The sequence below is a fragment of the Oryctolagus cuniculus genome, chromosome 12, assembly GCF_051225735.1.
Source record: "Oryctolagus cuniculus isolate XC-2025 breed Fujian yellow rabbit chromosome 12, ASM5122573v1, whole genome shotgun sequence".
Classification (NCBI taxonomy): domain Eukaryota; kingdom Metazoa; phylum Chordata; class Mammalia; order Lagomorpha; family Leporidae; genus Oryctolagus; species Oryctolagus cuniculus.
This window is the reverse complement of record NC_142878.1, coordinates 104,718,937-104,742,762: the sequence shown is the minus strand read 5'-3', so window position 1 is coordinate 104,742,762 and position 23,826 is coordinate 104,718,937. Positions and strand designations below refer to the sequence as shown.

General features: G+C 46.7%; 1 protein-coding gene across 20 annotated transcripts in view; it reads left to right on the top strand.

The window, feature by feature from the left end:
• The window catches only part of ZFAND6 (zinc finger AN1-type containing 6), a 78,401-nt gene that overhangs the window by 5,755 nt on the left and 48,820 nt on the right, over positions 1 to 23,826 (top strand). For 4 of the 20 annotated variants that reach the window (XM_070054591.2, XM_070054580.2, XM_070054593.2 and 1 more), the window contains exon 1: positions 8,441 to 8,498. The exons of 8 other annotated variants lie outside the window; for them this stretch is intronic. The gene's annotated coding sequence lies outside the window, so the exon portion shown is untranslated. Of the gene's footprint in view, positions 1 to 8,348; positions 8,829 to 14,649; positions 14,715 to 23,826 lie in introns of those variants that run through there. 8 more of the 20 variants (XM_089309534.1, XM_089309531.1, XM_089309533.1 and 5 more) reach the window with 7 other exon arrangements.

Sequence of the window (23,826 nt, the reverse complement as noted above, 5' to 3'; positions counted from 1 at the left end):
TCTAAACTAGTAATTCAGAACAGCCTTGGGCTGGCTGTACTTTTTTTTTTTTTTTTTTTTTAAGATTTATTTATTTATTTGGAAGGCAGAATTACGTAGAGGCAGACACAGAGAGAGGGAGAGGGAGAGGTCCTCCGTCTGCTGGTTCACTCCCCAGGAGGCTGCAAAGGCTGGAGCTGCACCGATCCGGGGTCTCCTATGGGGTGGGGGTGGGGTGCAGGGGCCCAAGGACCTGGGCCGTCTTCTACTGCTTTCCCAGCCACAGCAGAGAGCTGGATCGGAAGTGGGGAGCCAGGACACGGGACACAAACCTGCGCCCACAGGGAATGCTGACACTCTGGCTGCACTTTCTAACCTGATCCCAAGTATGATCTGTTTCCCTACCTTTGTTTTATGTCGCGCGGTGAGGCCTGCTTCAGCTTTCACTCCTCTGCAGTCTACCCGGCTGCTCTTGGCGGAGAGCGTCATTTACGTGTGTAAATTTAAACGATTCAAACCCTTCAGTGGTGTGGCAGTACACAAAATAAATGCAGACCTCTCACTGTGGTTTTTATGTGCTAGACCAGCAATGCAAATAGGAAAATGATGGGAGCCACCCGGAGTAATTAAAAATTTTCTGATAGCCACATTGCCAAAAAGAGAAACAGGTGCAATATTTTTTATTCGGCCCCGAACGCAGTGGTTTCGGCATGCTGTCCATCCAAGAAGTTGTTACCGGGCTGATTGAGCGTGTGTTCCGTGTACAGCGCCTCTCACTTCTGCCTGGTCGCGTTTCAGGTGGGACTGGTGGTCACCAGGTTGCATTCGACTGCTCCAGGACCACCCGGGCCCTGCCTGCTTCGTAGACATCCTGTCCGCATGCTCTCCCTCACACGTGGCTCTCCAGCCGTCCTGGCCTTTTTGGGACTGTCGAGCAGGCCAAATGTATTCCCTTAAAAGTGTTGTTCTTTCTGCCTCGAGCTGTCAGCCGGGGTTCTGCCCACGGGTCACTCCTTCAGAGATGCCCTCCGCTGACCCCTGTGCTGCCCGCTCTCGTCGTCGTAGAACCCGCCAACTGAAGTCGTTATTGTCTGCATCCCCTGCTTGAAGGTAAACTACATGAGGACGGAGATTCCCTCCTCTCTATGGCTGGATCCCCAGGTATTAAAGATGTGAATTTTAAGGAGTACACGTACCATTTCATTTCATGAAAGTAGTATAACTTAGCGACCCATCGTGAGTAATTGTACTATATTTTTTCCCTCTCGTAAGCACTGTGAAGATCATCTTTAAAGCCACAGCTTCCTGTGTATTCCCAATCGTTTCCTCAAAGCATGAACCTCTTTTTCAGAAGTCTTTAAACAAATAGTGCCAGTGTTCCATACAGGTTAGACCAACACGGCAGTCTAAGAACGCACACTGGAACATTATCCGGCATCCTTGCCTCCCTTTTCATAGGACTTGTTGCGGTGCTCAGCAGAGGTGTGGGTATTGGACCTCTTCAGCTTTGTGCGTATTTGATTCCCTCCTCAGCAGGTGGGGTGGCAGCCCTTTGCTGTGTGCTGTGTACTGTGTTTTTCCTGCCTCTTTATTTGCCTTTTATTTGCTTATAGTTTTTTTTTGCTTTGTTTTTAAAAACATGCAGCATTTTTACCTTTTAAGAAATGCAGATTAATTCTTACTTATGGCTGCTACCTGGCTTTTATATTAAAAGGATTCTCCTATGCAGATAACTGTTTTCTTCTAGTTCTTTAGCTTCTAGTTCATTTTTTCATGTCGTTTTTGGTTCATCTGGGATTGCTTACTTTTATCACCTGGGACTTTGTATCATATCGGATTGATTTATAATATGTGAAGAGAAGTGTTATTTATTCCTTTTTTTTTTTTGACAGGTAGTTATAGACAGAGAGAGAGAAAGGTCTTCCCTCCATTGGATCACCCCCCAAATGGCCTCCATGGCCGGCGCTGCGCTGATCCGAAGGCAGGAGCCAGGTGCTTCTCCTGGTCTCCCATGTGGTAGGGCCCAAGCACTTGGGCCATCCTCCACTGCCTTCCCGGGCCACAGTAGAGAGCTGGACTAGAAGAGGAGCAACCGGGACTAGAACCTGGTGCCCACATGGGGATGCCAGCGCCACAGGCGGAGGATTAACCAAGTGAGCCACGGTGCCCACCCCGTATGTTATTTATTCTTAACAGTTATTTTAGCCTCGTTTAAGGAAAATCTTTGTTGCCTTGAAACAAAGCTGCCTTTATCATATATAAGTGCACATGCACTGGTTCTTTTTAGAATGGTCAATGCCAGTGTCTTGGTGCCCTTGCACATTCATGTGCCCTGGATATGCTGTTTTCATTTTGTGAACAAATATGTGTTTCATTGTGTGACTTTAAATGTACACTCTTAACCCTCCCCCTCCCCACACTCACCCAGAATTCTTGGTTACTGCTTTTGTTAATCCTTGAGTTTTTTAGTTGATTCCTTGGAAGCACAAATTGGCTTTGATTTAGGGTTCTTAACTTAAAAAATTCAGGGGCAGGCACTGTGGCGCAGTGGGTTAACACCCTGGCCTGAAATGCCAGCATCCCGTATGGGCGCCAGTTCGAGTCCCGGCTGCTCCACTTCCGATCCAGCTCTCTGCTGTGGCCTGGGAGAGCAGTAGAAGATGGCCCAAGTGCTTGTGCCCCTGCACCCGCGTGGGAGACCGGGAAGAAGCTCCTGGCTCCTGGCTTCGGATTGGCACAGTTCTGACTGTTGTGGCCAATTGGGGAGTGAACCATCAGATGGAAGACCTCTTTCTCTCTCTCTCTCTCTCTCTCTCTCTCTTTCTCTCTCTTTCTCTATTTCTCTCCCTCTGCCTCTCCTTTCTCTATGTAGCTCTTATTTATTCAAATAAATAAATAAATCTTAAAAAAATTCAATGTGTTATGTCTACACTTAATGTTTTATATTGTGTGATTTTAAAAATTCAGTGCCATTGAAACTTCTACTTGTCTGGGTTCTTGAAGGTTTGGTGATATGTGTAATTCCTGCGGTTTCCGTTCTGTGAGCACCCACTTCACGCTGGGCGTTGTGCTGGGTGCCCAGCGTTCAGCCGTGCACTGTGCGCAGCGCACAGCCTGTTGGGAAAGCGGAGCGCAGCAAGTCGAAGAATGGAAGCCGTCTCAGAGTCTGACAGGTGCTAGGAAGGTGAAGAAAACGTGCTGCTTGGTGGGCTGAGAGCCTCCCTCTTAGGAAATGACTGTTAAGTTGATTGTGGTACCAGACTTCCTCAGTCTGTAAGTAAATTTTTAAAAGTAAGGACAAACTGAGTCTTTTGGGTAAAATTTTCTGCCAAAATTGCTTTCCAAATAGCTTTGAAGCCTTCCCCCATCTCCTCACTGGATGACTGCCTCCGAGCTCATCCCGTGTGGAAAATGCGGCAGGTGATTCTGAGCTCCAGATCAAGGAGTCGCGTGGAGGAAGTGGTGTCCGGTAAAGGGGGCAGCTAGCGCGGAAGTGCTTGGGCTGGTGTAGACCGGGCGGTGTTGTAAGGAGTGGGATGAGCCTTACTCCGAGACCTCTCTGGGAAGGCGCTCACGGTTTCCACGTGGTGGGCCGCTTGGTGCGCTGCTCTCCTGTCTCCTCCCGATCCGTCTCCCACAAGTAGCTCCCACGATTTGCCCGCGGTGCTTCTCTTGCTGTTTCTTCCGTATTTCCTGTTTTCTCTGCCCAGGACTTTGTGTGTGTTGTGATCTCCTCAAGGACCCTTGGACTTCCCGGAACTGGTCGGGTCCTCCTGTTGGGTGTGCGCGCTTATTTTGTAAACAAAAAAGGTCCTCCAGACCTGTGTTTTCCAGTCTGACGGCTATTCAAATGAACTAAAAGTAAATACTATTAAACCTTCAGGTGCTCATTTGTGTTAGTTACACTTCAGGTGCTCACATGGCTAGTGGCGCCTGTACTGGACAGTGAAATGTGGAGTCTTTTGCAGAAATATAGCTTTACCTGAATTATAATCTTGAGGCTAATGGGCACTGTATTTTATTTACATTTACATTGCCACATATGTACTTGATTTATATACTCAGCAAGAATGAGAATCTCTCCATTTAAAAATTATTCATCAGGCAGGCATTTGGCGCAGCAGGTAAAGTGTGTGTTAGGGGGTACCCACACCCCATATCAGACTGCCTGGCTATGAGTCCCAGCTCCACTTACAGTTCCAGCTTTCTTAATGTACACCATGGCAAACACCAGGTCATGGCTCCAGCTCTCGGGTTCTGTCTGTGCCACTGGTGTGGGAAATTCTCTGGTTTTGGCCTGACCCAGCCCTGGCTGTTGCTGTTATAGGCATTTGGGGAGTAAACCTCAGGAGGTGGGAGATCTCTGTCTTTGTGTGCATGTCTCTGTCTCTCTCCCTTTCAAATAGTGTTTTTTTTATGTAAATTGCTTATCAGATGTATTATTAAAAATTTTATTACTTAATTTTTTTAAATTTTATTTATTTGAGAGAGTTATAGAGAGAGGGAGAGAGAGAGAAAGGTCTTCTGTCCGCTGGTTCACACGCCAAGTGGCTGCAATGACCAGAGCTAGGCCAATCTGAAGCCAGGAGCCTGTAGCTTCTGGGTCTCCCATGCGGATGGGCCCAAGGACTTGGGCCATCTGCTGCTGCTTTCCCAGGCCAAAGCCGAGAGCTGGATCAGAGGAGGAGCAGCCGGGGCATGAACTGAGCTGGGGCTGCACGTGGAGCCCACTGCTCCACAGCGCAAGCCGGTTTATTAGAATATATTTTAAAAGACTTGTTTATGTATTTGAAAGAGGGAGGGGGGTGGTCTTTCATCCCTTGGTTCACTCTCCAGGTGGCTGCAACGGCTGGAGCTGCAAGGATCCAAAGCCAGGAGCTTCTTCCAGGTCTCCCATGTGGGTGCAGGGGCCCAAGGACCTGGGCCATCTTCTGCTGCTTTCCCAGGCCACAGCAGAGAGCTGGATTGGAAGTGGAGCAGCCAGGACTCCAACTGCTGCCCATATGGGATGCCGGCACTGCAGGCGGCAGTGGTGGCTTTACCTGCTATGCCACCATGCTGGCCCCTTTAAGTATTTTAATACGACTGTTAGAAAACTGAAAATCCCTTTGGCCCCTGTTGTATTTTTGTAGGGTGGGAGTTCTGTCCATCTTATTTACCATGGTATCCACAGCCGCTACTGGTGCCCAGTACCTGGTCGGGGTGCAAAGGTCTGGCAAGTGAATGAACTAACTCTCAACTGCAGTGGCATTGCTTAACTGACAGGCAGTGTTACCTGCACATGTTTTGATTTTCAGAATTGTTAGTTTTCATTGTGACCACAAGTTTTAAAAAAATTTTGAGGAAAGAAGCCTTTGATAGCTAGAAAAATCGATCTTGTAATCTTTTACTTTGTCTTTTGGTTTATGCTGCTGAGGGGTAGAAATTAAAGCCTGCCAGTTTACTTTCTGTCCACTTGTCTTCGTCTAGCAGTTTTATTGATGATCTGTGTTATATTGTTGTGGCGAATGAAAATTTATGGCCCTTAAATCTTTATAGGTGAGGATTATGAATACTTCTTCCTTTACTTATGCTTTTATCTGCCTGTTGTTATCTTTGTTTGTTTCTAATTTCAGTTATTGGTTACCTTGCTTATTCCTTTAGACTTAGGACAAAGAGTTTGCTGTCTTGCACTCCCAGGAAGATCTCTTCCTATCAGTTTGGCTTATGCTTTCTTATCTGTCTGTGGCCTCACTGTGTCCTTTGTGTTCCGGGTTTGCTGGATGGGCCATTAATACCCTCCCCAACTCCCCAATACACACTGCACTATTTTCCCATAATGAGTTGGAAGATAGACAGCAGGGGTTGCAAACTCTGCGTACACCTTGTAGCCAAGGTGTACTTGCCAAAGCAAGGGTTTTTCTTTATTGTCTGTGCTCCCTGGGATGGTGGTTTTCAGACTCCGTCCTCACTGATCCCAGGCACGTGGCCTGGTCTCAGGGTGGTCCTTTCATCACCTCCTGCCTAACCCCCCAGTGGTGTCCAGGGAGAAGGCCCCAGATGAACTAATTGTGTAGGCAGAGCAGCTCGCTAAGACAGTCTCTGCCCTGCTCTGTGTATGCTCTGTCAACAGTTGTTTAATTCTTTAGGCGCTGGCTCTGTATTTAGGGTCTTTTTAATCAGAAGTGAAGTGGGACCAAGTTCAGTGGCTTGTTCGCTTCAGAATTGTTTCTAGCTGATAGTTTGGGAAAATCTCAAGGCTCCCACAAAGAATGCACAATGCATCCTTTGAGTGCTCGGTGTTGAGCTAGTGGTGTCCTCGTGAGCAGTCAGAGGCGTGGCGCTCTTGCAGGCTCCTTGTTCTGTTAAGCCATACTGTTGTCATGTAGTAGTCCTGCTTGGGAGTTTTATGGTCGGGATGCCACTTTAGTTATTTTGCTCTTTCTGGTGATTTAGAAATGCAGTAAAATTCCCCTGATTGTAACTTGTGTGACACCTGAAATGATTACCATCACCTTGACGTTCTTTCCAGAAAGCCCTGGAGGTCTCGGCACATCTGGAATTGCTAGTCTCTCTCTGTTCTTGGTTACGGTGTGACAGCAGTCTTGGTTATGTGAATGTATGGTTGGTGTCTGTTCCGTGCAGATAATCAACTTTGAAGTGAAAAGTGGATGTCAGAGCACAGGTTTATTTGGTTCCTCTGTCTCCTGCCAAATTTCGAGGTGAAGATGTTTACCATTTCTGTTTTTCTGTAATCCTTTAAACTTGTTGGTCATCTGCAGTCTGTTTTCCACAGTCCTGGGCTGGAACTCACTCACAATTAGTTGTTCTTTCTGCTGATTGCTCCTGCCCCTCTTCTGCTTCCAGGGTTCCTTTGCAAGAGTGTCCACACGGTGGGAAGAAAACCTGACCTTGACTCGCGAAGTGCTGGGCATTCGAAGCAGTGACTCCTTGCAAAGGATCTTGGGACTAGACCTCTGTGAATTGGCCCTTTCAGTTTGTCCACTTACAGGGCATAATGGGTGATGCAGCTGTTGGGGCTGCAGCAGGGTGTTGCTCCATGTTCGTGTCTAGTTGCAATTACGGGAATTTTCAGAGTTCTCTTTGTATTCAAAACTGTTTTGTGTTCCAATACAAGTTTTCTTGAGGGAAAAATGGTTGCAAGATTTTGCACTTCGTAAGCTGGGGCTTTAATTTAAAATTTGTTTAGTATGTACACTAATTTTAAGAAGTAATCATTCTAATCTGCTTTCAGTTTGAATTTATTTTTATGAATCACTGAATCACCGTCAGAATTTCTGGTGGAGGCGAAAATTATACTTCACTAAACATCCTAAATGCTGTTGAATCAGCCAGATAGTGATTAATGTCGGAGTAATGTTTGATGGGCCAAGCTACTAAAACATGAAAAACAGTTCTGATGAAAACATAAACCTGGATCATAAAATACAGCAAACTTAGTCACGGATAAAGTGACAGCCGGTCTTTTTGGCTTAAAATCGGAGTGCTTCTGTGGTGTCCTGTGATGCGGCTCACCGAGCAGCGTAAGGTCACACGCCCCGTCTTCCCACAGCGTGCCCCTGACACCTTGAGGGTTTGGAATAGTTTTTGCTCATCTTTTAAAAACAACAATTAAAAAAAACTGAAGTCTTCCTGGATCTTATACCTGAGGACGTCCTAATCCTAAGAACAAGTGATCTTTTTTTTTTTTTTTTTGAGATCTCCATTTGCAATGGATGAGCATTAACCTTGACAAAACATTCATACAATGTACACCTGCTAAATGTGCAAATATTAAAGTTTGAGCTTGAAGTGGGACCATCAATCTTCGATGTCACTGAAAATTTTACTCTTTTGTGATACTGAGAACGTGTCAGCGAGTTTGATAGGTGGCTTAGGAATAAGTCTTTTGCTTTCAGTATTTTAGTGCTATATATTTGCGCTTAAGTTAATAAGCTTCTCTTTAAGTCTTAGAGAAAATATTGTTTTGTTCCTCTTACGAAAATTTTGTAGTGGATTTTCTGTTGCCGTTTTACATTTTCAGACAAAATGTGAACTCTATTAAAATAGGAATCTGGCTTTTTAAAGTGTAACTCTCCCCCCCCCCCTCGAGGCTCTGTAAAAAAATGTCAAGTGATTTAGGTTCAGACCATTCCTTTTCCTCGGTTGGTTGAAAGCTCCTTCCGTGAGATGTTCATTGCTGCTACTTAGTTTATTTTTCACCGAGACAAAAGAGAAAGCGAATAGTATATGATGGGAAAACCGAAACGCTGCCTCTGTTTCTTTAAGAAGCCAGCTTATCCAGGGGGTTTTCGTGCGTCTAACCTAACCTGCTAGCACGGAAAAGTTCTTTAAAATAATGGATATTAGCCGGGCCCAATCACGGCGGCCAGTGCCGCCCGCGGGGAGGAGACTGCCCGGGCCGGCCACTAGGCTGGGGGAAGGTGGAGCTTGGTGTTCAGGGTTGGTTGCTTTGGAGAACAGCTTCAAGTGAAGTTAATCTGAGGTGAAGCAAACAGAAAATTGTGGAGGTTCCGTGGGTAGGATTTTTGTTCTAATCCTTTAACGACCTTTGCTTTTATACTTCTGCTCCTTTATGCTTCTGTGTACGCCGGGCTTTGGCACTGCTCTGTTTTCTGATGCAGACGGAACATTAAAATTAAGCAGGGAGGCAGAACAAAAGGGCTGTTTGGACAGGAAATAGGTGTTCAGAGAATCAGACTTGACTTTCTTTTATCCTTATTTTTAGTTGGGGATTTGAGTGTCACTAAAGGACCTTTGAATCCGAATCATAGCCAGCAGCAGGCTTATCTCTGGGGTTGGACGTCTGAGCAGCCGTTGTCAGTTTTCATAAATGACATCTGGAGGAGGTCTGTTTGTGTGATTTTCCTTAAACTTAAGGTGTGGAGTTGCTACCACGATAAATGTGAGGGACTTAAATTTGTTCTTTTTAGAGAACTGAAATGCCAGTGCCAACTGTTTAATTTTCTTTATCACCCCGGCGCAACCCCCCCCCCCCCTTTTAACTTTGATATATTTTAAACTTGGCAGTATGTTGATGTTTTTAATGCGCTCATAATTTTAGGCTTTTTTTTTTTTAAAGTCATTGAATCATGATTTGGGACAGTAAAACTGATTTCTTCAAACTTCATTTCTTTCAAAGGTCAAATTAAGTAAGTAATTAACACTGTTGAGATAGGAAATGAGTTTGATTTGTGTTTTTAAAGGCTGTAGGTAGGCTACTGAAACTTTTTTTTAAAGTACTTTTAAGACCATTAATCTTATGTATAAAATGATTGTAGTGTTTTAGAGTTCTAGGATTTTTCTTCAAGAGATTATTTTATTTATGGTGTTGCTCTTTTCTGTCATAGAAATTTAGGTATAAAAATTCATCTCAATGATCAGTCCAAATGCCAGGTGACCATTTTTAGTCTCTGTACTTGTATTTTCTATGTTACTTGTGCCAGATCATGCAGTCTTTTAACTTAATGTTTTTCCATTATGTCTGTTGCTTTACCAGTGCTATAATAATAAAAGCTAGAAAAGTCACCCATTTGCCCACAGTATCGTTGTATGGAGCTCACATTCTTTCCATCTGCCCTCCTGTGTATCATTCTTGCATTTTTCCAGTAATTGTGAATGCAGTTTTGTACTCTCTCTCACTGAACTGTATCATCTGCTGTTAAAATTGCTTTCATTCCAGTATTACATAGTTCTTTTCCGTTGGTACAACCTTAATTAACCTAGTCTTTGGCCTCTTCAACTCTCAGGTTCTTAGTTTTTCAGCATTTAAAATGGTATCGTGTTGAACACACTTCTGTGTGTATCTTTAAAATATTTTCCCTTTAAAAAAAAAAGGTTTATTTCTTTTTGGGAAAAATCCCCTGGAGTGGGCTTACCTAGATCAAAGGATATGAAAACGTCACTGGCCAAATTCCTCTTCGGAAAGGTTACACCAGTTTATATTGCCACCAGCAGGATGCGCTTCAAAGTCTCTCTAATGGGCCGCCCCTTAAATTTTCTATTAAAGTGTGCCTCTGGAGCTCTGAGCTGTTGATTAGTTTTTGCCTACACGGATAGCCTGTTTTAAACTCCATTTTTCCAAGATACAGATGCGTCTAAATCCATTTTCTGGATATTAAAATCAGCTGAAGGACATTGTGACCATTTTTGCTGACTTGTTGGGGATTTTATGTGTTGCCTGTGCTGCTGTCACTGAGTAGAGGGCTTGATATTTTGTGCCGGCTTTGTTGAGGCCAGCTTTGCTTGTTAGTATGTGCTGCTTTGGGTAAGTACACACGAGGAGAAACACTGCCTTTCAAGAAAATACATCCTGGACGTTTGTAGAGGGGCTAGAGTGTTCCGTTTCACGTGACCTGTCTCTGAATAGCCCGTGTCCCTGTGTGCACGTCCGAAATTTGTTTAGTACAGTTCAAAACTGGAGAATCTATACAGACTGTTGCAGGGTTTTGCATGGTGTGTGAGCCCCTCCGCCGTGCCTCACAGGTTTCTGGTTAAAGGTGTGAAGGTAGCTAGCGTGCTAGACAGCGTGTTTTGTGTTTTGTCTCTCACAGGGACCTCCACTACCCAGTCTGTTGGAGACCTGGGTTCAGCTGCTTGGGCTGTGAACTAGTTGACTGATGTTCCAGAATAGACATAAAAAGGTGTCTAGAAGCACTATTCAAGATAATTGACAATATGAATCTAATTTATAAGTGGGGGCAAAGGCAGGCCCCGGGCTGAGCTCTGAGCCGCAGGTCCAGTGCTCTTGAACAGGAAAGTTGTTAGCTCATTTTGCAGTTGAAGTGATGCCACTTATTTTCTTTAAACTTTGTTTCGACTTACTGTTGGAATGTTTGTCACTCAGTGTTTCCGGGGAGAGTTTTTTTTAATGTCTATTTTAATCCTTATCATTGAAGGATAATTTTTCCAGACACTAGTTTTTTTTTTTAACATTTGGAATAGAATAGAAAAACTTAAAATTTACCACATTTTTATCTCTTAATATTTCTGAATTTGGGAAAATGTGAAATGCATGGGCACCTCGAGAAGCTCTTGGGCAGTGGAGTTTAAAGGGGGATTTACTGTGCAGAAGTCTTTGAGATCTAGGCGTAGGTTTTCCACAGCATGCGTTTCCCTGAGCTTTTGAAGTCTCCTTGTATTAGATTTTCTTCTAAACAAAACGTAATCCTTTTGCTGCCAGAGAGATGAAAATAATTTAAAGTAATCATTTTAGTAAAAGTCACTCCAAGTTTTGGCAGTTGATCCTGTTTTAACAGAAGGACAAGGTGAAGGTTTGCCTGCTCTTGGGACACTGGAGTTCTGAGAAGCTGTGATCTTGGTGGTCTCTCTGCGGTGTATCTGGTTGGCAAAGCTAAGGAGCGTCCTCCGTTTCCTATTGGGAGAGAAATACCCTTAAATTGACCTTGATATTGGGGCAAAAATGTGAATAGTAACAGCTGTTTTATTCTTTTTAATGGAAAAATCACAGAGGGTATATCCAGTGCTTTCACAGTCTTCCCTGTTAGCTAATTTAAGGAGAGTGTGTGGTTTTTTTTTTTCCCTCTATAATATAAGGAATCGTAATGGGGGGTAAATTGACAAAACTTGCAAGAAGCTAGCACTTGGCTTGGCGTGTATGAGGTTTCCTTGTTCCATGACGGGAAATGACCGGCTCAGTGGTGTTTTTCCTCCATGTTGTCTTTACGAAAAGAGGTGAATGTTTTAGGTGGTCACTCCTCTGTCAGTGACTTAGGAAGCGCAGACTTAGAACAGGTGTCTGTGAGCCTGTTTGAATTCGGTTTTCTGTTTGGATGTCATCAGAAAAAGTGAACTTGAAAGTTTTGTGGTTGTTTAGCAGTATTTTGGTGGAGGAGAGCGCATCCATCTATTCTCGTTGTACACTTTTCTCCCCCAGTTTACGCTCACTGGGTCTGTAAACACACCTGCCGCGGATGCTGGTGAGCACTCTGTCAGCCCTGCTCGCTGCACCTCCTCCCCTCCTCCCCTCCTCCCCTCCTCCCCTCCCCCCCTCCCCCCCTCCCCCCCTCCTCCCCTCTTCCCCTCCTCCCCTCCTCCCCTCCTCCCCTCCCCCCCTCCTCCCCTCCTCCCCTCCTCGCCTCCTCCCCTCCTCGCCTCCCCCCCTCCTCCCCTCCCCCCCTCCTCCCCTCTTCCCCTCCTCCCCTCCCCCCCTCCTCCCCTCCTCCCCTCCTCGCCTCCTCCCCTCCTCGCCTCCCCCCCTCCCCCCCTCCCCCCCTCCTCCCCTCTTCCCCTCCTCCCCTCCTCGCCTCCTCCCCTCCTCGCCTCCTCCCCTCCTTGCCTCCTCCCCTCCTCGCCTCCCCCCTCCTCCCCTCCCCCCCCCTCCCCTCTTCCCCTCCTCCCCTCCTCCCCTCCCCCCCTCCCCCCCTCCTCCCCTCCTCCCATGAACTTGCTGAGGCTGCCTGCATGCCTGCGTCCCGTGCAGCTTTCCCCTTACCAGCCGTCAAGCCACAGAGCCTGGTGGGTGTCGCCAGCCCCTGCCCTTTCTGTGTGGTGTATAACATCCTATGTATGTTAATAGTTCCCAGACCTGGAGCCCCACGTCTCCAGGTCACCAAAATGAACTGTCCAGGCCAGCGCCTGGGTGTCATTCTGCTGCTTCCCTGTCACTTCCATTCGCCACAGGGCCCTGTCCATTTCCAGTCTGTGCTATCTCTAGACTCCATCCACGTTTGCTTTTTCCCTTCCTTAGCCCAGGCCACACTATGGTTTTTCACCAACATTACTAAAATAGCCAGCTAACTGATGTTTACTTCCAGTTTGGGCTCTGTGTAATGCATTATTTACGGTGTAGTCATGTCTCTTTTTCTCTGTTTAAAATTTGCCACTGATTCCTGGTAGCCCTGTGAACATTAACAACCCAGGGTGATTAATGACACCAGCCGAGTCTGTGCTGAGTATTTTCTCAGGTAGTCCCCAAACAACCCTAAGAGCTACAGTATCGGTACCTCCCTCAACAGAGAGTCCAGAAAGACTGATCTGTACAAAGTTGCCTTAGCTGGCCGGTGACGAGCGCACGCTGACCCAGCATTGCCAGGTCAAAGTCTTTGCCTGTAAGCACTGAGCTCGGGCCCTGCCACCTGGCTCCTGCTCAGTTCTCTGCCCTTTTCCCACACCGCTCTCTGCACCCTTTAACTGTCCGTTTGCAGTTCCTCCTTCAAGGGCACACTCAAAACTTGCTGCCCAAGTCTAAAAATACTTTAAGAAAAACATTTTCAGAAAAAGGTTTCTAACAATTTTTGAAACTCTGAAAAAAGGCATGATTCCTCATCATCCTCCAAATGTAAGATAAAAGAATGAGATATAAGGAAGGTAAAGGTGGTTTTCTAAACGGGTTCACTTTTGAATTTCAAAGCTGTTGATTCCTTATATTTAACAAAAGCTTGAGACCCAGTTGTCTCAGAGGAAGAGTTGGCAAAGTGAAAGCACTCCGAGTTATTTGAACTGCTAGTGGCCTCCTTAGATAGCAGGTGCCCGGGATCTGTGCTCGTTTTGCATCCAGGTGTGTTAAGGTATACACACCTGTGGGGGCCAGCGCTGCGGTACAGTAGGTTAAGCCTCCACCTGCAGCGCCGGCTGTCCCATAAGGGCGCCAGTTCAAGTCCTGGCTGCTCCACTGGGCAAAGAGCAGAAGATGGCCCGAGTCCTTGGGCCCCTGCCCCCTCGTGGGAGACCCGCAAGAAGCTCCTGGCTCCTGGCTTCAGATCTGTACAGCTCCTGCCGTTGTGGCCATTTGGGGAGTGAACCAGCGGATGGAAGACCTCTGTCTCTCCCTTTCTCTGTCTGTAACTCTACCTCTCAAATAAATAAATACAGTTTTTTAAAAAATGAAAAGAAAAAAGTATATACCTGTGGACACAGGCCTCAGAACTTCTACTGAGTAACTTAAAGGTAGGGGGGTAGAGAGAGGCCATGTGTATTCTTTTTATTAACAAAACTTGAATATTGTAGCCTGCATCACATGAAAATTGAGGTAAACAGAAATAGTTGACTTGGAATATGTTTCATTTAAAATATTTCATTGTTTTTCTCTTCACCTGGCACTGCTATCACCCGCAACATGTTTTAAAGAGAAATTACCCACCCTCCAAAAAGTGTTTTCATTCACAGCTTTTTTTTTTTTTTTTTTTAAAGATCTATTTATTTATTTGAAAGGTGAAGTTAACAGAGGGAGAGTCAGAGAGAGAGAGAAATCTTTCATCCACTGATTCACTCCCAGTGGCTACAATGGCAAGGGCTGGGCCAGACCGGAGCCAGGAGCCAGGAGCTTTATCAGGGTCTTCCACATGGGTGCAGGGGCCCAAGCATTTGGGCCATCTTGCACTGCTTTGCCAGGCGCATTAGCAGGATCTGGATTGGAGCAGCCAGAACTCAAGCCCTGAGTCCTTATGGGATGCTGGCATTGCAGGCGGCAGCTTAGCCTGCCCATGCCACAGTGCTGGCCCCTCATCCATAGCTCTAAAAGCAAGCTGGTAAAGGAAGAAGACCAAATGGATAGAACTTTGAAGTATGGGTAACTATTACCAATAATTTTTTGAAGCGGTCGAATATTTAATTATAGTTGGAGGTAAAGGTAGTTATAGGCTTGTAATAAAAGTTTGTGTTACTGGTTATGAAAGCAGGGGTGCTTTTGGTTTTTGTTTTCCAGTCTGAAGCTTTGTTGAGAAAGAAAGTGCCGTGCTTCTCAGGAGTCTTATTGGCATACTTAATTATCCCAAGTAAGATTTTGCTGTCTTTAAATTAAAAGGTGTAAAATAGTTTGTTTTGTAGATTTTTAGTTTTACTTTTTTGTGTAATGTACTTTTCTATAATTTGGGAAGGATTTTTTTCTTTAGCTTTGGTAAGTAGAATATACAACCATTTTTTTCTTAAATTTTTTAGATAACTGCTCAAGATATATGTCTTAATGAATACTGGATCTCAGTTTTAAAGAGCTTTATAAAATACGTTTACTTTTTGTAGGAAAACTTATTCTTGGCAGAGTATTTAAAAGGAACATCTGTACTGAAAGGATCCCATTAATGACCTAAAATAATTGTTTCAGTAGCAAATTCTTACTGGGTTGTGTGTTTAGAACCTAATTAGGTGGTTACTCAGCTGAGTGCAGAGGGAATTGGGGTAGTGCTTTTCTGAGAGAAGTTCACCTCCTGTTAGGTGCAGCTGGCCGGGGTGAGTGGCTGTCTTCTGTCCGGTAGGTCGGCGCTGTGTATTACCAGTGACATATGGGGTTTCTATACGTGATTGTCGTGGGTGCTCCGTGGGGACCAAGAGCACTGTAAGCTAAGACAATCAGGAAACCAGAAAAAGCAACATCTGAGCCCTGCCTTGAAGATTGGTTCCATATGTTTGAGACCACCCAGTGACAGCCTTTTTTTGAATAGTTTATTTTGAATGTAGAGCAGCATTTTATAATATTCACCTGAAAGTGGTAACATGGGGAGAATAAGAGATTCCAGATGCTCCAGCTGAAGGCTGGACGCTGGGTTAGCGTGTGCGCTCTGATTTCCCACTCATCCGGGGAGCTCTCACTGGGTGGGGAAGAGGCATGGAGGCCACTGAGGCTGCAGGAGTGGCCTGGCTGTGAGACCACGGTGAGAACCAGAGAGTTCGTCAGACTGTAGTGTCGTAAGATGGGTGTTACTTTTGTCCCAGTGTCACAAATGACCATAAAGCCGTGGAGACATTCGGGAACTTGACAGGTGACGAAGAGCTGATCACAGGTCAGAGCCTGGATTCACACTGGCAAGGCTGGGACCCTGTGTGTGTGGACCGTCCAGGTTTGCTTGGGGAGGAAGGGCAGTCCAAGGCAGGGAGGCTGCCAGACATTGTTTTTGAAGCTCCCTGGTGATCTCAGTAATTTTATTAATATTCTGAACTTGGGGTTTGTGATCTCAAGCTCACTGTGATGGACAGGGCTGACAAGCATTGTTCTTTCTTATTTCGGTAAGCATCAAGTGGTAGAATTGTTAGAGTTCTGGATCCCCAAGGATTTTTGTGAAGATTCGACAGCTTCTGGCTCCCCACCTTCCACCTTTCCCTTTCTGCTGAGTTTCCATTTTCTGGTTCTTTGATTTCCTATAAGCTTAAAATAAGAATCTTCTCTTCTCTTCTCTTCTCTTCTCTTCTCTTCTCTTCTCTTCTCTTCTCTTCTCTGCTCTGCTCTGCTCTTCTCTTCTCTTCTCTTCTCTTCTCTTCTCTTCTCTCCTTTTCTTTCCCTCCCTCCCTCCCTCCCTCCCTCCCTCCCTTCCTTCCTTCCTTCCTTCCTTCCTTCCTTCCTTCCTCCTCCTCCTCCTTCTCCTTCTTCTCCTTCTCCTCCTCCCTTTTTTTTTTTTTTTAAGGTTTATTTTAGAGAGAGGGAGAGATCGTCCATCTGCTGGTTCACTCCCCAAATGGCTGTAGTGGCTGGAGCTGGGCTGATCAGGAGCCAGGAGCTTCTTCCAGGTCTCCCACATGGGTGCAGGGGTCCAGGGACTTGGGCCATGCTCAGCTGCTTTTCCAGGTGCACTAACAAGGAGCTGGATTGGAAGTGGAGCAGCCAGCACTGGAACCAGCACCCATATGGGATGCTTGAGCCATCGTGGCAGCTGTACCTGCTATGCCACAGTGCCAGCCACAAGAATTTCTTCTTAAGAAATGTATTAATCAATTGGGCCGGCGCCGCGGCTCACTAGGCTAATCCTCCGCCTTGTGGCACCGGCACACTGGGTTCTAGTCCCGGTTGGGGCGCCGGATTCTGTCCCAGTTGCCCCTCTTCCAGGCCAGCTCTCTGCTGTGGCCAGGGAGTGCAGTGGAGGATGGCCCAAGTGCTTGGGCCCTGCACCCCATGGGAGACCAGGAGAAGCACCTGGCTCCTGCCAACGGATCAGCGCAGTGCGCCGGCTGCGGCGGCCATTGGAGGGTGAACCAACGGCAAAGGAAGACCTTTCTCTCTGTCTCTCTCTCTCACTGTCTACTCTGCCTGTCAAAAAATTAAAAAATAATAAATAAATAAAAAAAGAAATGTATTAATCAATTGATCTATCTTCACTTCTCTTGATAAGGAGTGGGTGTAGTTTGGTGGACTGAGCACCTAATTTGTGCCCTGGTGTACACGTGTTAGTTTAAACTTACCCAGTCCTGTGAATTGGTTTCTTAAGCACTTACTCAGTGCTTTGCTAGAAACATATGTTGAGGAAACATGCAGAGAATTAAAATGTTCAGTGAAACAAGGTAGAGACCAGATCTTAATAGGACTGGAGTCAGAAGACTTTATAAAGGATAAAGGGGCTGTGCTAAGATTAGAAGATAAATAAAAGGCAACCAGGAGGCAGGCCTCATAGCTTGAGAGAGAGCAGGGACCCCTGGAGCTTAAAGGGCCCTGAGCAACAGTGGCAGAATGAGGCTGGAGAGATGGGCAGAGCGAGCCTGCTCTCTTCATGCTGGGCCCTCTCTGGACTGTGGATCTAGGCCATGGTCTGATCATGCCTGCTCGAGTATCTTCCTTTACAGTAAAGAGGGGCAAGGCATTGGGGGGTTCAGCTCACATAGCCCACAAGAAACAGAGCTCGACTTTAAATCTAGGCTGAGAGTATGTCAGCACTGTGCTTCTCTGTCTGTTTAAGGCCCTTTGGTCGGGAACACAGGAGGCGGAGTGTGTTTGGCACCTACTCTGTTAGCAGAAGTCCGGTGAGAAAGGTCACTTCCTGTGAGACTTGCCGGGAGACACACCTAATAACTGAGGCATAACTGGCCAGCACCTAAGCAGGTGTGCTGGCCACATGTGAAATACTGATCTAACGACTAATTTACATTTTGGGGGGAGGAGGGCTGTGGGTCAGAAATGACTAAGATGCGAAGACAAGAATGGCAGAGAGAGTGACGTGCTCTTGCAAGAAAGAGGCGGGCAGAGCTGTTTTTTTGGAACAAGTTACTGAGGTGTGTTGAGTTTTGAGATTCAGGACTCTCTTTAAAGTCAGTGGAGGGTTTTGCACTTCCTGGCCTACAGGTCTGGCTCTGAATTAGACAGTGGACACAGAGGTAAATCAGACTCACAGCTGCCACCGCTGTGCACCACGTCTGCCTCCTCACGCCCCGTCCTGAGTTTGCCTCCCGCACTGCAGCCTGCGTCTGGTTGAGAAGATTGAGGTCCCTTAACTCCTCCTTGGTCCCCAGACCTGGCGTGGCTTCCTCCCGCTCCCGCTCCTGCTCCTGAGTTCCTGTGCGGAGTGAACAGGGCACCTGCAGCAGGGTGTTCCTGTTGCTGCCCTGACCGAGACGGTCCCAGAGGACACAGGCCTGTGGTCGTCTCCCGTGGTGGCTGCTGACTTGTGCCTGTTCCACAAGGGCTTGCCACGGGCGTGAGGCCTGTGTGTCTAGCTCCGTCTGTTTTCAGGCCATTGCTCTTCCAGGTAAACACCTGAGACGCGTGAGCAAGGCGCCTTCTCCCGTCCCTGCCGTCTGTCTCTGTCTTGCTCTGTCATCATGCCTCCCTTTCCCCCTCACCCGCCCAGAAGTCAGGTGTGTTTGTGTGTGTGTGGCTCGGCCTCACGCATATTGTGAAATCTTTCTGTGAAGTTATTCTTCGTTCACTCAGAACATAGGAATGAATGCCTGCTGCGTACGGGTGCTGTGCCGATTGCAAGTAGAGCGTTAAAGGCGCTAGTCCCGCTCTGTGCCGAGGATGCTCGTGTAAGCTCGTGAGTGGGACCGTAACCGTGAACGGCTGCATGCAATTCTGTTGCTTCAAGCACTGGAGGTAGTGTAACCATCTCCCTATTCTTGCCACTTTGGGGCCAATTTTTTTTCTTTTCTGTGAGAAGCAATGCTACCATTGTTGCGTGTCCTTAGTATAAATTCATGGACGTGGAATTTCGGGTAAAAAAGTATGCGTGTTTTTAACTTACTGTACTGGAGAAAACTTGAAGTTCACATTTTATTGACTGATGGAAGAGACAGGGAGCCGTCCACTAATTCACTCTGCAGATGCTCAGAGTGGCCTTCAGGCCAGGCCTCGGACTCCTGGGACTCAGGCCTGGTCTCAACATCGGTGGGCGGAACCCAGTTCTTGGAGCCCTCGCTGCTGCTTCCCCAGTGTCTACGTCACCAGGAAGCTGGAGCCGGGAGCGGAAGAGTGGTTTTGAAGCCAGGCACTCCTGTATGGGATGTGGGCCTCTTAACAACCACGCCGAATGTTCCTGCATGGTTCCTAGCATGTCTTGCTAGGAAGATATGAAGAAGATAGCTCATCTGTACCCACGCTATGCGTATGTGTTAATGCTTTTCAGAGATTGCCAGTTTGGTAGGTCAAGGTTTTTTCTCGTAATAAGACGAAACTTACATACCACAAAATCTACCCATTTCATAAATGTTCGATCATTTTCAGTAAATTTACAAAGTTGTACAATTAAAATCCAAATTCAGTTTTAGAATATGTCATCCAAAATATCTCTCGAGCCCATTAAAAAACAGTCCCCAGTCTGCCTGTACCTCCTCTCCCACCCCCCATTCCTGGGTAACCAACAATCTGCCCTCTGACAGAGCTTTCCCTTTATTGACATTTCTATAAATGGAAACATACAATATGTGGTCTTTGCTGGTTTTGTAGTGGTGCAACATCACTAGCTCATCCTTTTTTTTTTTTGATTGTGATAAAATATACATAAAACTTGACATTTAAAACTTTTTTTTAAAGTTTTTTTTAATTTATTTAAAAAGCAGAGTTATATATATAGAGAGAGATCTTCCATCCGCTGGTTCACTCCCCAAAAGGCCAAAAAGAGCTGGCTGATCTGAAGCCAGGAACCAGGGGCTTCTTCCCCCAAGCACTTGGGCCATCCTCTGCTGCTTTCCCAGGCCATTAGCAGGGAGCTGGATTGGAAGAGGAGCAGCCAGGACATGCACCGGTGCCCATGTGAGATGGCGACACAGCAGACCACTGCTTTACCCATTACATCACAGTGCTGGCCCTCCATTTAAAACATTTTTAAGTAGATCAACAGCATTAAGTATCAGCTATCACCACTATCGATCTCCAGAACTTTCGTTTAATTTTATTTTTAAGATTTTATTTGAAAGACAGAGTGACACAGAGACTCTTCTGCCTGCTGATTCACTCCCTAAGCACCTCGGGCAGTCAGGGCTGGGCCAGGAACTCCATCTGGGTCTCCTACGTGGTTGACAGGAACCCAAACACTTGGGCCATCATCTGTTGCCTCCCAGGCCCATCAACAGAAAGCTGGATCAGAAGCGTAGAGTATCCGGGACTTGAACCCAGGAACTCCAGTATAGAATGTGTGTGGATGTGCCAAGCTACCGCTTAGCCTGCTGTACCACAACTTTTTTTTTTTTTTTTAAGATTTATTTATTTATTTGAAAGAGTTACATAAGGAGAGGAGAGGCAGAGAGAAAGAGAGAGAGGTCTTCCATCCACTGGTTCACTCCCCAATTGGCTGCAATGGCTGGAGCTACGCCAATCCAAAGCCAGGAGCCAGGAGCTTCCTCCGGATCTCCCACGCAGGTGCAGGGGCCCAAGGCCTTGGGCCATCTTCTGCTGCTTTCCCAGGCCATAGCAGAGAGCTGGATTGGAAGAGGAGCAGCCGGGACTAGAACTGGCACCCATATGGGATCCAGTGCTTCAGACCTGCTGTGCCACAGCGCCGGCTCCGCATCACTTTTTTTTTTTTTTTTTTTTTGGACAGGCAGTTAGAGAGACAGAAAGGTCTTCGCTCTGTTGGTTCACCTCCCACATGGCCGCTACGGCCGGCGCATTGCGCTGATCCGAAGGCAGGAGCCAGGTGCTTCTCCTGGTCTCCCATGGGGTGCAGGGCCCAAGCACCTGGGCCATCCTCCACTGCACTCCCTGGCCACAGCAGAGAGCTGGCCTGGAAGAGGGGCAACCGGGACAGAATCTGGCGCCCCAACCGGGACTAGAACCCGGGGTGCCGGCGCTGCAGGTGGAGGATTAGCCTAGTGAGCCGCAGCGCTGGCCACAACTTTTGAAATTGTACCCGATAAAGAACTTTTGAAATGGTACCTAACTGAACTCCAGTACCTATAGAACAGCAGCTCCCTAGTCCTTCCCCTCTCTGGTCCCTGGTAACCAACATTGCATTTCCTGTCTCTGAATTTGACTGCTTCATGTAAGTGGAGTCAGCGAATATTTGTCATTTTGTGTCTGACTTGTTTCACTTAGCATAATTTCAAGATTCATTTATGTTATAGGATACATCAGGATTTCATTCCTTTTAGGCTGAATAAGTAACCTGTTGTGTATGTGCACAGTATTTTTAAACATTTATGGAAAGTGGAATTTAAAGATGAGTTTATTTGGGTGCAAAATTTTAAATCCCTGCATAGTTTTTTTTCATAAATGCTTTTTCCATGCATTTTTCTTCCTGCTGTTCTTAGCTCTTAATTTTAGACCCATTCTACCATCTACGCTGCCACTAAAACCGACCTGCTAAGTGCTGCCAGAAAAATATCGCGTTGTTCTGTATTTTGACACCACTAAGAATTTTTCTGTGGCTTTTTATTTTGTTGTGATTTCAAACCTTTACACAGAGCTTGCATGAACAGCACTAACAGGTCTCTGGGATATCCTACTCCTGGCTCCCAGCTGATAAATTCTGTCCTGTTTGCTCTGTCGTATTCCCTGTCCTCTGTTCCTCCTTCCTGAGTCACTGGAGAGCAGGCTGAAGGCCCAGCCCTTTACCTCTAAGTACTTGTGGTATCTGTTTCCTTAGAACACAAATATTCTCATAATACAGTGAGAATGTTACCAAAATCAGAAAATTTAACATTTATGCAACAGTATTATTTAATCTTCCACCCATATTAGCTTTGCCAGTTGTCCTCACAATATCCTTTTATAGCCGCTTTTTTTTTTTATTTTTATTTATTTTTTTTTTTGGACAGGCAGAGTGGACAGTGAGACAGAGAAAAAGGTCTTCCTTTTGCCGTTGGTTCACCCTCCAATGGCCGCCGCAGCCGGTGTGCTGCATCCGGCGCACCGCGCTGATCTGAAGCCAGGAGCCAGGTGCTTCTCCTGGTCTCCCATGCGGGTGCAGAGCCCAAGCACTTGGGCCATCCTCCACTGCACTCCCTGGCCACAGCAGAGAGCTGGCCTGGAAGAGGGGCAACCGGGACAGAATCCGGCGCCCCGACCGGGACTAGAACCCGTTGTGCTGCCGCCACAGGCGGAGGATTAGCCTAGTGAGCCACGGCGCCGGCCCTTTTTTTTTTTAATTTTATTTAAAGATTTTGTTTATTTGAGAGGTAGAGGTGGAGACAGAGAGAAAGGTCTTCCATCTGCTGGTTTGCTCCCCAGATGGCTACTATGGCCGGAGTTGGGCTGATCTGAAGCCAGGAGCTTCTTCTGGTCTCCCATACAGGTGCGTGGGCCCAGGCACTTGGGCTGTCTTCCACTGCTTTCCCAGGCTGTTAGCAGGCAGCTGGATTAGAAGAGGAGCAGCCAGGACTTGAACCCTTGTCCATCTGGCATGCTTGTGCTGCTTGGGGAGGCCTAGCCTACCAGACCACAGTGCTGGCTACAGCGTGGTGTTTTTTGTTTTGAACTTTACAATTCACACTTCTCTTGAACTTAGCCCTTCGTGGTAACAGCCCCCTCTTTCTTCATTCTTTTAGATTTTAACCTCACTCTTGCCTCTAACTTCAGTTATCATTGAGATTATCAAGTTCATTTTCTCAATTTCCTGCCCACTTTCTTTCTTAACTTACAATATTGTATCTTCATTTCCCTTTTCTTTGTACAAGATATATTCTTCTTCCTGGGTAAGAAAGTTCTGTTTCCATGTGCTGTAGATCAGTGCTGTCAATGTGGTAGCCAGTTACTTACATTTTAAGTGAAATTGAAGTTTTCTTATTTTTTTTTTAATTATTTTTATTTTTTTGACAGGCAGAGTGGACAGTGAGAGAGAGAGACTGAGAAAGGTCTTTGCCGTTGGTTCACCCTCCAATGGCCGCCGCGGCTGGTGGGCTGCAGCCAGTGCACCACGCTGATCCGATGGCAGGAGGCAGGTGCTTCTCCAGGTCTCCCATGGGGTGCAGGGCCCAAGCACTTGGGCCATCCTCCACTGCCTTCCCAGGCCACAGCAGAGAGCTGGCCTGGAAGAGGGGCAACCGGGACAGAATTTGGAGCCCCGACTGGGACTAGAACCCGGTGTGCCGGCGCTGCAGGTGGAGGATTAGCCTGGTGAGCCGCGGCGCTGGCAAAAATTGAAGTTTGCCCCCCCCCCCCGCCCCTTGCAGCAGCTCTGGTCAGGTGCCTGGTGGCCTCCTGTGGCCAGTGCCCTGGCAGGCTCCCTTCCCTCTCAGCCAGCAGCTGAAGCATTCCCTGTGGAGCCCCCCTCTGGTGGCGCCCTGGCTCCGCCTGTGTCCTGGTGTGTCACCACGTCCTGTACCTTGTGCTTCAGTCCCACAAACCACATGCATTCTCTTCAGATATCCTGATTCCTGCTTGTTTCACTTTGCATACCTCTTCCCACATCTTCTTGAGAGAATTACTCAGATTTAACAACTCACTCTGTTCTTCATTAATCATACCAGCCCGTACTAATTTAACACAATTGCCTTTAGTGCGAAAGCTGTGAGCTCCTTTCAGGGTGAGGACCATAATTCTTTACCTTTGTGTACTCTTCAGATAGTGTCAGATTGAAAGGAAGATGTTGTCTGTGTCCTCTGTATTGTTGTTGTGGGCTGATGGTCATTTCCCACGCAGGTGGAGCAGCCTGCCTTCGAACACAGCTGTGCTCTGCCTCTGCGTAGTCCCTTCTAGCCTGCTCTGAACCCTCAGCCTCGACTTCCCTCTGAATGCTTGAACCATGTTTTGCTTGG